The sequence below is a fragment of the Suricata suricatta genome, chromosome 10 (genome assembly GCF_006229205.1).
Source record: "Suricata suricatta isolate VVHF042 chromosome 10, meerkat_22Aug2017_6uvM2_HiC, whole genome shotgun sequence".
Lineage (NCBI taxonomy): Eukaryota > Metazoa > Chordata > Mammalia > Carnivora > Herpestidae > Suricata > Suricata suricatta.
This window is the reverse complement of record NC_043709.1, coordinates 93,466,289-93,480,515: the sequence shown is the minus strand read 5'-3', so window position 1 is coordinate 93,480,515 and position 14,227 is coordinate 93,466,289. Positions and strand designations below refer to the sequence as shown.

At 37.1% G+C, this 14,227-nt stretch overlaps 1 protein-coding gene and 1 pseudogene across 1 annotated transcript in view; one reads left to right on the top strand and one right to left on the bottom strand.

Moving 5' to 3' along the window:
• The window catches only part of LRP6 (LDL receptor related protein 6), a 155,766-nt gene that overhangs the window by 103,191 nt on the left and 38,348 nt on the right, over positions 1-14,227 (bottom strand). The gene's annotated exons all lie outside the window — the stretch shown is intronic.
• Positions 2,713-3,003, top strand: LOC115303934 (annotated as a pseudogene).

The following is a 14,227-nucleotide window of genomic DNA, read 5'->3' as shown; positions in this document are numbered from 1 at the left end:
ATTGTCTACAATCCTTTCTCAAGAAATAATAGGTGATTTATTTTGAGGTCCTCTAAATATAATAAAGAGGATATATTAACTGTCTAGAATGCCTCTTTCCTCCTTCTATACTTTCATAAATATCCTGATTCTTCAGAGGAGTTCAAATGTCACCACACCTTGGTGAAGAATTTCATGACTCCCTCAAGTACACCCTCCCCTGTACATTTCAAATACATAAAATATTAGGACTGTTCACCCATTTCCCATGACTCTATATTTCAGGTCCTTGTCTTACTTATTATTGTGTCACCTATCATAAAGCAATCTAATATAACGTCAAGAGTATGTACAGTTAGCACTCAAATGCTTAAGAATGGTTTGCATTCACCTGTCTTGGGCCATTTTGTATGTGTGTATTATTACAGAGACCATAACCTTAAAAAATAAAAACATAATTTTATTTTAATGAATATCATTATTCTTCTACTATGTTCCAGTTACAAGGTGTTTGCTATTCCTTGAATGTGCAACGGCCTAAGAGAGTCTGGCACATAGTCCTCCTACTGACTAAAAGCTCCATATCATTTCCATACCTTGTCCCCCTGGAAAACAACTGCTCAGCTAGAAAACACCACCCTGAAATAGCCCCCCAAACAAAAAATATGCTCTCCTTTATTCCCCTACTGTACAGATTGCTATAGCAATACTAGTAATGCTTTACTGCAACAATATTTCCCTAAATTTAAAACTGGTTTATACCTAAGAAATCTATGTAATTAGTCAATACATGTTTTGTTACTAGGTCATCTCAGAGGGTAAGCTAGAATATCCCATCGCTCAAAGCCAGAAGTTATACATAGATAGTTTCACAAACTTTTTTTAATGGCTTAGTGGAGAGAATTTATTTTTTCAAAGTAAAATTATTTCAGTCGTGACTTTAATTACTGTCTAATATATTGCAGGAATCGCAAATTTAGTTTTTGAGGAGAATCTTGCCTTTACCGAGTTATTTCCTCAGTTCACCTCTCCAGCTCATCTTACCTGCTTTTACGAAATTGCACTTTGCCCTGATGCACCAGGGATAAATAAATGCCAAAGAAATCTGTCACTGTGGGATTATAATGATATTGTTCATTACCATTATTTAGCAGCTTTCTTATGAGGACTAAAGAAAATCTGTTTCATTGTATTAGGAGTAAAGATGATTTCTCAAAGAATGACATCTACCTAAAAAACATTAACTCTTATAATTGGGTTTTCTTTTTTAGATTGGCTTAGATTACTCCTGGGGCCCATTCCAGTTACAAACCGCATAGTTCTATTAACTCTCTTCTTCCTTTATATCCACCATCATACCTCATCCACTCTTTCCATATTAAAAAGGGGGGGAAACAGAAACAATAAAGTAGCCACAAACCCTATGATCATTCACTTACAAAATCTGCCATGGATACCTGGTATCTAAACCACCTATCCCAGGGTCGTGGGATCAAGCACTGTGTCCGGCTCCACACTGCGCACAGAGCCTGCTTAAGACTCTCTCTCCCTTTGCCCCTCCCCCACTCGCTCTCTAAAAATAAACTGTGAACACGAACTTGAAGTTTTAGATCCAAACACCACCCAAAACCATCACTTTAACTCTTCTCCCAACAAAGCCTCATATGTTATAACTATCCCATCCCCAACATCTTACAAATGGCATTTTTCAAACATCTCACAGCTTTCTTCAATCTACTGGGACTCCCTCTCATAAGGGCCAATGTCAACATTCATGAGAATGACTGGCAGAGAACTACCAAGAAAATGACATCCTAAACCTTCAATCTGTACACTTACCTAAAACATTATCTTGATAAAAAACTGATATAAAGAGAACAATCTGTGACAGAAAAGCCAACTTAACATTAAAATTTGATAGTTATGTCATCATAAACAGTGAAACCATGAACTGTAAATGAAAGAAAATTCAGCGGAATCGTCTGATTTACTCACACTTTAATAACTTCAAAACCCAATCATCAGTCCTTGAATATTCAGAAACTAGAATTGTAAATATAACAATTATGCTACGGTCTGAAAGCCTGTCCCCCTCAAAATTCATATGTTGAAATTTCAACTCCCAAAGTGACGGTATTAGGAAGTAAGGCTTCTGGGGGTAAATAGTCATGAGGGTAGAGTCCTCATAAATAGGATTACCGCCCTTACTAAAAAGGCCCAAGAAATCTCCCCATCTCTTCTGCCATGTGAGGTTTCAGTAAAAAACAGCCATCCAGAAAGCAGGCCCTCAGCAGACACCAAATCTGCCAACACCTTGATCTTGGATGTTCTAACCTCCAGAACTCTCAGAAGTAATTATAAGTCACCAGTAATGGTATTTTGTTATACAAGCCTGAACAGACTAACGCAAGTTTTCTTTAACACAATGTTTCTTGAACTGTGCTCCCTCCTCCACACAAATACACATTAATGATGATGATGATGATGCCACCATCACCACCACCAGGATGAAATACCCAAAGCATAAATTTTCAATCCCGACAGCATTTGGCAATGACTTCAGAAACTCTTAAAAATATCAGGAAAAGAAAAAAAGAAACTCTTAAAAATATCAGTAACTTGGGCTCTCCCATCAGCAATTCTGATTAAGTTGGTCTGGGTTGGGACCCAAGCATCAGTATTGTCTAAAACTACCTTGACCTTTCACCCAGCACGGCACTCAATCATAGTGCAATGTCAGGCCCCAACAGGGACCTGGGCATGCTGTTGGAGGCAGGCATAAAAGGCAAGGAGATGGCTTCAGGGAAGCAGAAGATGCTGCCATCAACTCCATATTGGACCAGATCAACTCCTGTCTGGACCACTTGGGAGGAGAAAAACAACCACCTCCATACCTGCTTCCAGGAGCTGCTAGAGTCCAACCAGCAGATATGCCTTGCATTCCAGCAATAGCTCAGGGAGGCCCTTAACAATGCCAGTTCCTGGGAGCCACCAACCAGCCACAGCCCTGCCCCCTTGGGTTAGGTTCTGGCCTGGGCACTCACCACCTGGCTTAAATACCTTCTTATGGGCTGGCATGCGGGTCCCCTGGTGAGTCTGACTGCCTGGGCCACCCTTCTGGTACTCCCCTTGGCATGCCTGGGGCAGCCCCCACCACCCAGTATCCTCTCCTGGGATCAGGTGTGAACTTGCAAACCACCCACCTTGCCTGTCTGCCCAATTCCAGGGCACTCCCCACTCTGCCCAGGCCGTGAGCCTCCACATTAAATAGTTGCCAAAAAATAAATAAAGTTCCTCAAGGCATTCTAATTCACTTAGGGCTCAGAACCAGTGAAGATGAATGTGACTTTCTAAGGCATCTCTTTATCCTTAACACTCTGTTCTTTTACCGTGGTATTAATATATTTAACTCACTAACCAGCTGGCCCTAAATATTGTTAATAAGTAGCTCTTAAAACTATGGAAGATCATATAAGGAGGGAAAGCACCAAATAAATTACTTCCCACACAACAGTCTTCCATATTTCCCTCAAAAGTTTTATAACTTGATAAGTGAAATTTTTAGATTTCACAATTACTGCTTAAATTTTACTGAGTATAAATATCCAAAGATCTGTGAAGATAAAAATAGACTGTCAAATTTCTATTACAAATTTTCAAGCTTTTAGTATCCAATTCTTTACATATATAAATATTTAGTGGTAACCCTCAGTGGAGGTTTTAGTTTGCTTATTTACTCAACGTATTATACACACCAGAGTGTCATTTTACTTATAAGATATGAACAAATTAATATAATAAATATCCTTTAAAAGCTTGTATTCTCAGTTTAGAAAATGCTGCCAAAATAGTAAAAGAGGCATTATGTTAAGTTACCTATAAATGTTTATAAAAATATACAAAATATAAATAGTGTAGTCACTTTGACACTGTATTAATTTGACTCTGGGTGACCTGTATCTACCATAGCTATCTTAAATAAAGTGTGAAAAAGATCACAAAATTAATGTTTCATTGTTGTTGTTTTTATTTTAGAGAGATAGCACACACAAGCGAGGGCGAGAGGCAAAGAGAGAGAGAGCTATAGAATCCCAACCAGGCTCCATGCTCAGCTCAGAGCCCAACACATGGGTCAATCCCACAACCCTGGGACATGACCTGAATCAAAATCAGGAGTCAGACTCTTAACTGACTGAGCCACCTGGCACCCCACAAAACTAACGTATTTTAAAATAATCATACATTTTTTGTTTTGTCCTTCAAGTAGGTCCAGTCAAATAGAAGAAGCCATCGTGCCTTTAAGAAAACTGCATTTTGTAAAAACCAATGAATAATTTTGAGCTTTCACACGGGAAAATTGGTATACTTCCAAATGTTTAAATACTCCTGAAAATAAAAAGTCATCACTTTATTCTTTTTTAAATCCACATAAATCAGCTTAGAAAAGTCTGTGATCTTAATCAGACATCAACAGTAGGCCCACTCTTTGTCGGCGGGGAGTGGGGGGGGCATTAAGATTCTTTGACAAATTTACTGACTCCATTTTTTTCTGAGACTCCAAAACTCAGAATGAAATAGCAGCTAGAAGATAATGGTGCTAATTTTAGAGCTACCTGAATACTAACTAGGGCCAAAAGGCAAGAATTAGTTACATCCAATTTCACTCCAGAATCAAACAAGTCAAAGAAAAAACTTCAAGGTAGCTACAGAAATAAAAAGAACAGAAAGTCATTTATTTTTTAAAACATCAGAAACATATATTTTAAACAGAACAACTTCACAAAGATTTAGTTTGCAGGAGAATATAAGGAACAGATAAGCTAGTAATTTGCTATTAAGTCCTCTGTAAATACTTAAAAAACCAAAGAGTACGTTTCAGTAGGCATTTGTTAATCTGCCACAGATGGAAAGCAGGCAGAAAAGAAAAAGGACAAAATCATCTGAAAGCTACAGAATAAATTTTTCCTTAAATTGAATAACTGACAAAAATAAAATGGGACCAGACTAGGAAGTAATTTCTAATTCAACTCTCAAAATTTTATCAAAATGAAAAGCTAGCACATATTTTTAAAACTCATGGTGGAGGGCGGGTTCTCTTTAGAATCTCACACTTCACATTCCCAAAAACAATTAAAGAATTAAGTAGGATGTATGGTGCAAGCAAGGAGGCAACCAGTATGGACAGCAATCTGTACTGGTACTATTCTATTGCTTAGCTTGTATATATAGTAGGCATACCATAATTATTATGTTATTCTTTTTATCTCAATTTTAAAAATAACGTCTTGTGGGTTGGAAACAATGAAGGAGAACTTAAACTCATGATAATAACAATATATAAGACAGAAGGGTAATAAGCAGAGGTAAAGTATACTAAGGATTTCATAAATATACATGTCAAAAAATACCAGAATTTAAAAAATTCTCAAAACCATAACATTTTTTAAATTTTCAAAAAGACTGCAAATTTATAGACAGAAAAATACTGACAAAAATAATAAGACAAGAAAGAAAAGAAATGGGCAGAACAAATAGAAAACAAATAAAATGTCAGATATGAATCCAAATACATGAACAATTACAATAAGCACAAGTTGTAAAAGGACTTTAAAAAGCTTCAGTAGACAGGCGCCTGGGTGGCTCAGTTAAGCATCTGACTTCAGCTCAGGTCATAATTTCACATGAGTTTGAGCCCCACATTGGGCTCTGTGCTTACAGCTCAGAGCCTGGAGCCTACTTTAGATTCTGTGGTCTCCCTCTTTCTCTGTACCCCCACCCTCCTTCTTGTGTTCTGTCTCTCTGAAACTCAAAAATAGACACATTTTTAAAAAGTTAAAAAAAGAAAAAAAGCTTCAGTAGAAGACAAACTTTAACAATAGATTTAAAATCAACCCCAAAACTCCAACTATATGCTACTTAAAAAAGAAACACCTAGAAAATATAAACACAAGAAAAAGTAAAAAGAGGCAAAAGTATAAATGAAGCAAAAACTTACCAGAGAAAAGTGGATATAGCAAGCAATACCTAACAAAACTCGAGGGCAAAATGCATTAGTAGCAACTAAGTCAATAAGTAATGGTATGAGGTCCAACAGGAAGAAAATTCTTTATCTACCTATATTTCAAAACACAGCCTCAATGGACATAAAGCAAAATAGGCATATAATATATAAGAAATTATCAAATTAATTACCAAGCAAGAGATTTTTAACACACTTCTCTCAGCAATAAATCAGAGGCTTAAAAATCAGGAATCAGAAGATTTCAACAGAACAAATTTGGTTTAATGGACACAGCTAGAACAGTGCACTCAAAAAACACAGACTATACAATCTTCCCAAGCACATGTGGAATATTTTTATTTGCTTTTTTTAAAGATTAAAAAAAAATTTTTTTAAGTAAGCTCTATACCCAACATAGGGCTCAACCTCACAACCCCAAGACCAAGAGTCATGCTCCACATGGAATTTTTTTTTTAAGTTTACTTATTTTGAGAGAGAAGGAGAGATAGAGAATGGGAGCACATATACTCGGGGGAGGGGCAGAGAGCGAGGGAGAGAAAATTCCAAACAGGCTACCCCCGTCAGTGCAGAATGCTACACAGGCTAGATCCCAAGAAGTATGAGATCATGACCTGAGCCAAAACCAAGAATCAGACGCTCAACTGCTTAAGCCACCCAGGTGCCCAATATTTTTTAAATATAACCACACACTGGACCATAATGCAAATCTTAAGTACAGAACTACTATACATGCCACATAGCAACTGTAATTAATTAACCTAGAAATATTTCCATTTCCATTATTAGATTATGTTATTACTAAGTTATTAGATGCAAATAATGAAACTTTGAGGTATAGGTAAAAATAGCACTAAAAATGTTTAAATTATAAAAGCCAAAAGCCTGAAAAGTAAACAGCTAATCCAAAGAAAATAAGAAAAATAAAGGGAGAAGAAATCCCTAAAGTAAAAAAAAATAAAAATAAAAAAAGTACCACAGAGAAAAGTGCAGGAAAAACACGAGCTTATAAAACTACATCAAGACATATTTTTAGCCTGAATAAACCATAATTATTAATTAATCAAAAGAGTAAATTCATCTTTCCCAGGTGGGAGAATAAGAGAGTGAGAACATAGCCCAGATATCTACTGGTAAATTCTCTAAACTTTTCAAAGACCAAATAATTCTAATCGAACACACAAACTATTGCAATGTACAGGAGAAGAAAATACTCCATAAGAGTAGTAAACAGTCTTCGCCACTACGTACAGAATATTCACAAGAATATGGGCAATGCAACAAAGAACTGAAATCATATATAGTATATTCTCTGGCCACAAGAAAATTAAAGTAGAATATGTAAGAGAAAGATAGCTACAAGATCCTAAAAATTTGGTAATTAACCAATATACCTCTGAACACATTAAGTGCAGTAAATGATTAGCCTTTTCCTTAGAGAAGACTGGCCTTTGCCCTCAGCCAGTGTGAGGTAATCTCTGAGCCCTTGAAGTGCCTCTTTGTTTATCGGAGGCCATGAGCCACCAGCCACCTCAGAGAGACTAGGCTATCTAGTCAGTTAGACTAGGCTAACTAACAATGTGATTTGTAGAGGCTTTGGGCCACTCAGTGTAAGCCCAACCTTGGGGGGGGGACGCTAGCGACTATAGTCAGCAAAGCAGGAAGTCATCATGTCTACATGACCAAACCTCAGGTGACTTCCCTGGTTGGCATTGCTCTATGTGTTGGTAGACACTGCTAGAAGTAAGTGCCTTCTACACACCTAACTCCACTGGGAGAAGACAACTGGAGGCTCCGCACTTGGAACTCTCCTGCACCCTGATCTTTGCACCTCTTTGCCTGGCTGATTTTTATCTGTACTGAAATAAACCATAACTAGCATATAACAACTTTCAGTGAATTCTGGAAGTCTTCATGAATTACTGAACCTAAAGGTAGTCATGAAGATGCTCCACTATGCTGTACATTTGAAACTGATATAGTATTTTATGTCAACTAAAAAAAACTAGATCTATAGGTTAAATTTAAGAGCTTTAGAAGGGTGGCTCGGTTAGTTTCAGCTCAGGCCATGATCTCACACAGAGTTCATGGGATTAAGTCCCTCTTCAGGCTCTGCCCTTGGCAGAAGCTTAAGGTTCTCTCTTCTCTCTCCCTCACTCTCGCTCTTGCTCTCTGCTCTTTCCCCACTCACACACGTGCACACCCACACTGTCTCTTTCAAAATAAATAAACAATAAAAATAAATAAAAGTTTAGAAAGAAATGTATTTGTAAATAATGGAATGTAATTGTTTTTAAATTGTCTTAAAAACCTAGTAGTTTATGTTTTACTAGCCATATCTTGACTTATATGCCAGCCTAGGTTAGTGACTTTACCCAGGGATTAACCAGCTCTGAGAATGGGGGCTCCCTAGACTGGGAAACACCCCCCCTCTATATATAGAAGCAGCATATGGCAAGGCTCAGAATCCACTGCTTTTAAACTTAAATCTTCCTTTGGTATCTCTAGAATGATGCATGCAAACAACCTATGAAATGAACGTGCCATATTCTCTAAATTCTGCAAAGTGGCTCTGAATAATAAAGCTGACTTGACAGTGTTTAAAACACACACACACACACAATGATACCACTATATACATGTAAGAATGATTTAAAAGAAACCGACAATATCAAGTACTGGTGAGGATGCAAAGCAACTAGAATTCTCATACATTGTTAGTGGAAATGAAAAATGGCAGAGCCACTTTGGCAAAATTTCAGATTTTTATGTTAATTACAGTTACCACAGAACACAGCATCTGACTCCTGGGTATCTGCCCAAGAGTAATGAAAGAGGAATAAAATCTTAGGCCCACACATAATATTAATAGTTAATAGCAGCTTTATTTGTGACTGCCAAAACTGGAAACAACCCAAATATTCTTGAACTAATTAGTGGATAAACAAACTGCAATGCATCCATACAATCTTACTCAGCCATGACAACAAAAACTACTGATACAGCAACATAGATAAACCTAAAATGCTTTAGGGGGCCTCAAAGAAGCCAATCTCAAAAGGCTATATACTGTAGGATTCCATTTATATGACATTCTGGAAAAGGCAGAACTATAGGAACAGAAAACAAGTCAGTAACTTCAAGGAGCTGAGGAGGGGGGCAAGAAGGTAAGTACAAAAAAGCACAAAGAGGGGTGCCTGGGTGGCTCAGTTGGTTGAGCCTCCGACTTCGGCTCATGTCAGATCTCCCATTTGTGGGTTCGAGCCCCGCGTCAGGCTCTGTGCTGACAGCTAGCTCAGAGCCTGGAGCCTGCTTCCGGTTCTGTGTCTCCTTCTCTCTCTGCCCCTCCCCCTCTCATGCTCTGTCTCTCTCTGTATCAAAAATAAAATTAAAAAAAATTTTTTTAAAAAGCACAAAGAAATTTGGGGGGTGGGGTAACCGAACAGTTCTATATCCCAGTTGTGGTGCTAATATAGATGAAGATTCTCTGACTAAACTCCATCTAGGCCCCACTGAGTCCTTTCTCAGCTAGGCCTCAACTCTGGCCTACAAAGAATTGAGCAGAATACTAACATACTTTCTAATAGTTCAAGGCTGCACCCCTAAAATGATCCTAACCCCTCCTAGAGTGCCTGCCTGAGAAAACTCACTGATGCCCAAAGAATTTACTGTTTGTTCCAGCCAACACCTGAACATAGGGCCCCTGTCTGCCAGGCTCTGTGGGAGGGCAAGATTCTTGATAAGTGCCGGTTAACTAACACAGACTTCGCATAGATCAATTTCCCCTTCCAGCGTTCTGTAATTTATCCCTCCCCTGACTCTACTGAACCCCTGCTTACCCCCTCCCTAGTCCCTCATCCTCCCTTTAAAACACTGAGTTACCCATGTACACTTTAGAGTTGCATTTACACTGCACCCTCTTCCACACTGCAATATATACTGTATATTACTAACTGAATTCTGTCCTTACAATTTTAACTAGGGTCCAGCTTTGTTCATCTTTGACAACACACAATTGTATGCATTTGTCAAAATTCACAATATCATATTCTAAAAAAGAAAGTGAATTTTACTGTATGTAAAATTATACCTCAATTACAAGAAGCAAAAAAACACAAAAAAAACAAGTTTCTGAACCATTAGTTTCTGAATCATAATTCACTTCATTAATATATCAAAGAAAAATCATATAATCATCTGAAATGGAGAAAAGCCACAACAAACACCAATTCTAGAATTTTTGCTTGTATCAACAACTGAATATATACATCTTTTGTCTCTAAGCAAAAATGGCAAGCTATGACCAGAGGTTCATATCTATCCCAGGCTTTGATTTTGTATGGCCCTATGAGCTAAGGATGGTTTTTACATTTTTAAAGGTGAAGGAAGGAGGGAAGGAAAGAAAAAGAGAGAAAGAGGGAGGGAGGAAAGAACATACAACAGAGTCCATATGTGGACGACAAAGACTAAAATGTTTATACTCTGGATGTTTCTGGAAAACTTTTGAGCATCCTTTGCTCTAAAGCCTTGCAACTCAAAATACAGACCATGTACCAACAGCCTCAACAAATCTCAAGCTTCATCCAAAAGTACTAAATCAGAATTTGCACTGTAAGAATAAAATCAAAGTATTACATTTCCATAGATATGGGTCTTTGGAATATCAGAAAAGGTATATACAACTCTAGAAAATACTAAGCAATATTTCTAGTATAAAACTATACCAATTCAGATACAGCATCAATTAAATGTCAATGATATTGTGACTGTATTTTCTGAACTCAAATTATAATTGATACAATCCAACACCAAAATAAAATATTTTAAATCATTCTCCCAGAAAATGTGGTAGTAAGCATGCATAATAAAAAATTACAAAGATGCTCCAAGGTTTTTAAGAAATATTTCCCTAATTATCTTATTTAAGCTCTTCATTTCATCAAAAGAAAAAACAGGACTTGAATTTTCCCAAGACCCTTAAATGGCATACTAGAGCATTTACCTTAGTCTCAGCATGACTTGAAAATGGTCCTTCTACAAGTCTTGCCACAAACTTTTTACTTGAAAATTAGGTACAAGTATTAGCTACACTGAAACTCTGTATTTCCTCCTGGGAATGGGGGGAAGGAAATGAAAGAAAGAGAAGCATTCCACATATATGTAATAGTAATTTAAATAAAATTGCAAATAGTGCTAAATGCAATCATTACGATTAAGGGTTATGTATTTGTATCAATACAAATCACCCTCATATCCAAAGTCATTCAACAATATGATTGCTAATACACAGGTTTGGACTTAGGGCTCTCCCAGTCTTTCTGTGAGATCTGACAAATCCTACAATACTTTTGAAAGCAAATGTTGAAAATATTAACTATAATATACTTTTCTACTACTAGTTCTATCTTAAATATAAAAAACTATGTACTAATTTCAGGGCTTAATTTTTTTACTTTTGATTGCTTATGAATTAAACTCACTTAAAATGTACACCATGTATTAAGTTAAACATGAGCTCATACTGAGTTCTTCAATTCTAATTCACTACTGCAAGGATCATCCTTCCCTTGTTTATCCGTCGTACCTTCCCATCCCAAGTAAGAAGCGTGGCTCCTACTCACATACGATCTATTTTACTTAACTGGTTAATTCTAGCATGCAATCACAGCTACGGGAACCAACACTGACAACTATAATACACTGCTTATGTGCAGTTCCTTTTGCCTTTAGTCTTTCAAGTTCCACACATTTCCAAAGCTAATTAAGTCAGCACCTTTCCTCCGCAACTGTGTTCAGTGAGATTCTTTCATAATTAGAATTCTTCTGTCTCAACCTGCAATCTACTTAAGATCCTCCAACCTCCCAAATGACTTTTTTTACTTTGTATACATTACGGTTCACTTTCTGAGTTAAAGCTCTATGGGTTCTGACAAATGCACAGTGTGCTTTTTATGATGCTTCTCATCTTCTATAAATATATAACATCTTACAATTTTATCACTCATTCTACACACAAACACACACATTTCCAAAGTCATCTTCAATTCTATTAAACAGAATACAGAGTTTACATGTTTGTAGTCTTATCTCCATGTACATACCACTTCTTCCACAATCTCTGAGGAGTCTCATTTCAGAAAACTTTGCTTTCAGATTACTAACAGTTGTCTGTCCGTGATTAGGCTTCAAAGAAACATTGTTACAGTTATATAAGAAAACAGATTTCATCTTACTTTACAACCAAGTTCTGAGAGTTTTACTCACACGTCTATCGTTAACAAACTAATGAAAGCGTATAAAGACAGTTATGAGTTCATTTTTATCTCACTTCCACTTTGGTCTTTGTATATATAAATTGATATGATGCAGATTTGCTTATTCAGTTCAGTCTCACTGTAAAGATTTTTAAACAAAGTCAGTCTCGTCTAAACAGTATCTGCTTACTGCAGATAAAGTTTTTTTAAATAAATAACAATATTATTGGTTCAGGGAATACCAATGGTTCAGGGAATCTGAGAACATAAATAAGATACAAGAGCACATAGGTTCTAACCCCTAAAGCTTGCCCCAATCCAGATAAAAACCTCTGAATATTCCTAGAACTTATCTATCAAATCCGGAATATCAACAACTTACCAGAGCAGAAACCCATAAACAGAAACCTCCAGGAGAAGCGGTACTAGGGTACGAAAACCTAAACTGTTACTTGACTTTTATCACTCATTCTACATACAAAAAAGGTTTTGTGTAGACAAATCTGAAAGTTAAAAATTCCAAAGGGAGTCAGTCATGAAGGGGCCATCACACTTCTGTAAGTTTTACCTCCAGGAACTCTACCAGGTCCTCACAGTGAATATCAAAGAAAAATCACCTCATGCTTCCAGCAGGGGGAAGGATAAACTAACCATTTTTAAATATATCAACACATTATAGTCTTCTTAACAAGGCCTGCCCTTGAGGAAAACAAATTTACCAGAGCCTAACCTATTGGGAAGGGAATTACCTCTAGGGAAATTTATCAGAGCCTAACCCACCTGAGGGAAGGGAATTACCCAACTCCAGGATACTATACCATCCTGCCCCACCTAAGGAGAAAAAAAACTAAAGAATTTGTAAAGCTCACAGCTCAGGAGCAGAGGCTCTCTAAAAAACTGGGCCCTAATTGGAATCCCTATCAACCAGCATTCTTCACAGAGAAGAATCCTAAAATTTGTATGGAACCAGAAAAGACTCTGAACAGCCAAAGCAATCTTGAGAAGGAAAACCAAAGCTGGAGGCTTCACAATTCCAGACTTCAAGCTGTATTACAAAGCTGTAATCATCAAGACAGTACGGTACTGGCACAAAAACAAACACTCAGTTCAATGAGACAGAATAGAGAACCCAGAAACAGACTCACAAACGTATGGCCAACTAATCTTTGACAAAGCAAGAAAGAATATTCAGTGGAATAAAGACAGTCTCTTCAGCAAATGGTGCTGGGAAAAATGGACAGCGACACACAGAAAAATGAACCTGGACCACTTTCTTACACCATACACAAAAATAAACTCAAAATGGATGAAAGACCTAAATGTAAGACAGAAAACCATCAAAATCCTAGAGGAGAAAGCAGGCAAGAACCTCTTTGACCTCGACCACAGCAACTTATTACTAAACATGTCTCCAGAGGAAGGGAACAAACGCAAAAATGAACTACTGGGACCTCATCAAAATAAAAAGCTTCTTGAGGGTATTATGCTAAACAAAATTAGAGAAAAAGTATCACATGACTTGACTCATATGAGGAATTTAAGATACAAAACAGATGATCATAAGGGAAGGGAAGCAAAAATAATATAAAAACAGGGAGGGGGACAAAACATAAACTCTTAAATATAGAGAACAAACAGAGGGTTGCTGGAGTGGTTGTGGGAGGGGGGATGGGCTAAATGGGTAAGGAGCATTAAGGAATTTACTCCTGAAATCATTGTTGCACTATATGCTAACTTGAATGTAAATTAAAAACACACATACATACAAACACACAACACTGGGCCCTAATCAAAGAATTATAGAATGTTTCTCCTCTCCCAAGGCCTCAACACATTACTGAAGGTCAATTTATTGCAATTCCTTTTACCTAGTATAGTATAGCTGGCTTTCAACAAAAAATTATAAAGCATACTAAAGAGAAAGGTTGTTTGAAAAGACAAGGCAAGCATCAGAAACAGAATCAGATATGGCAGG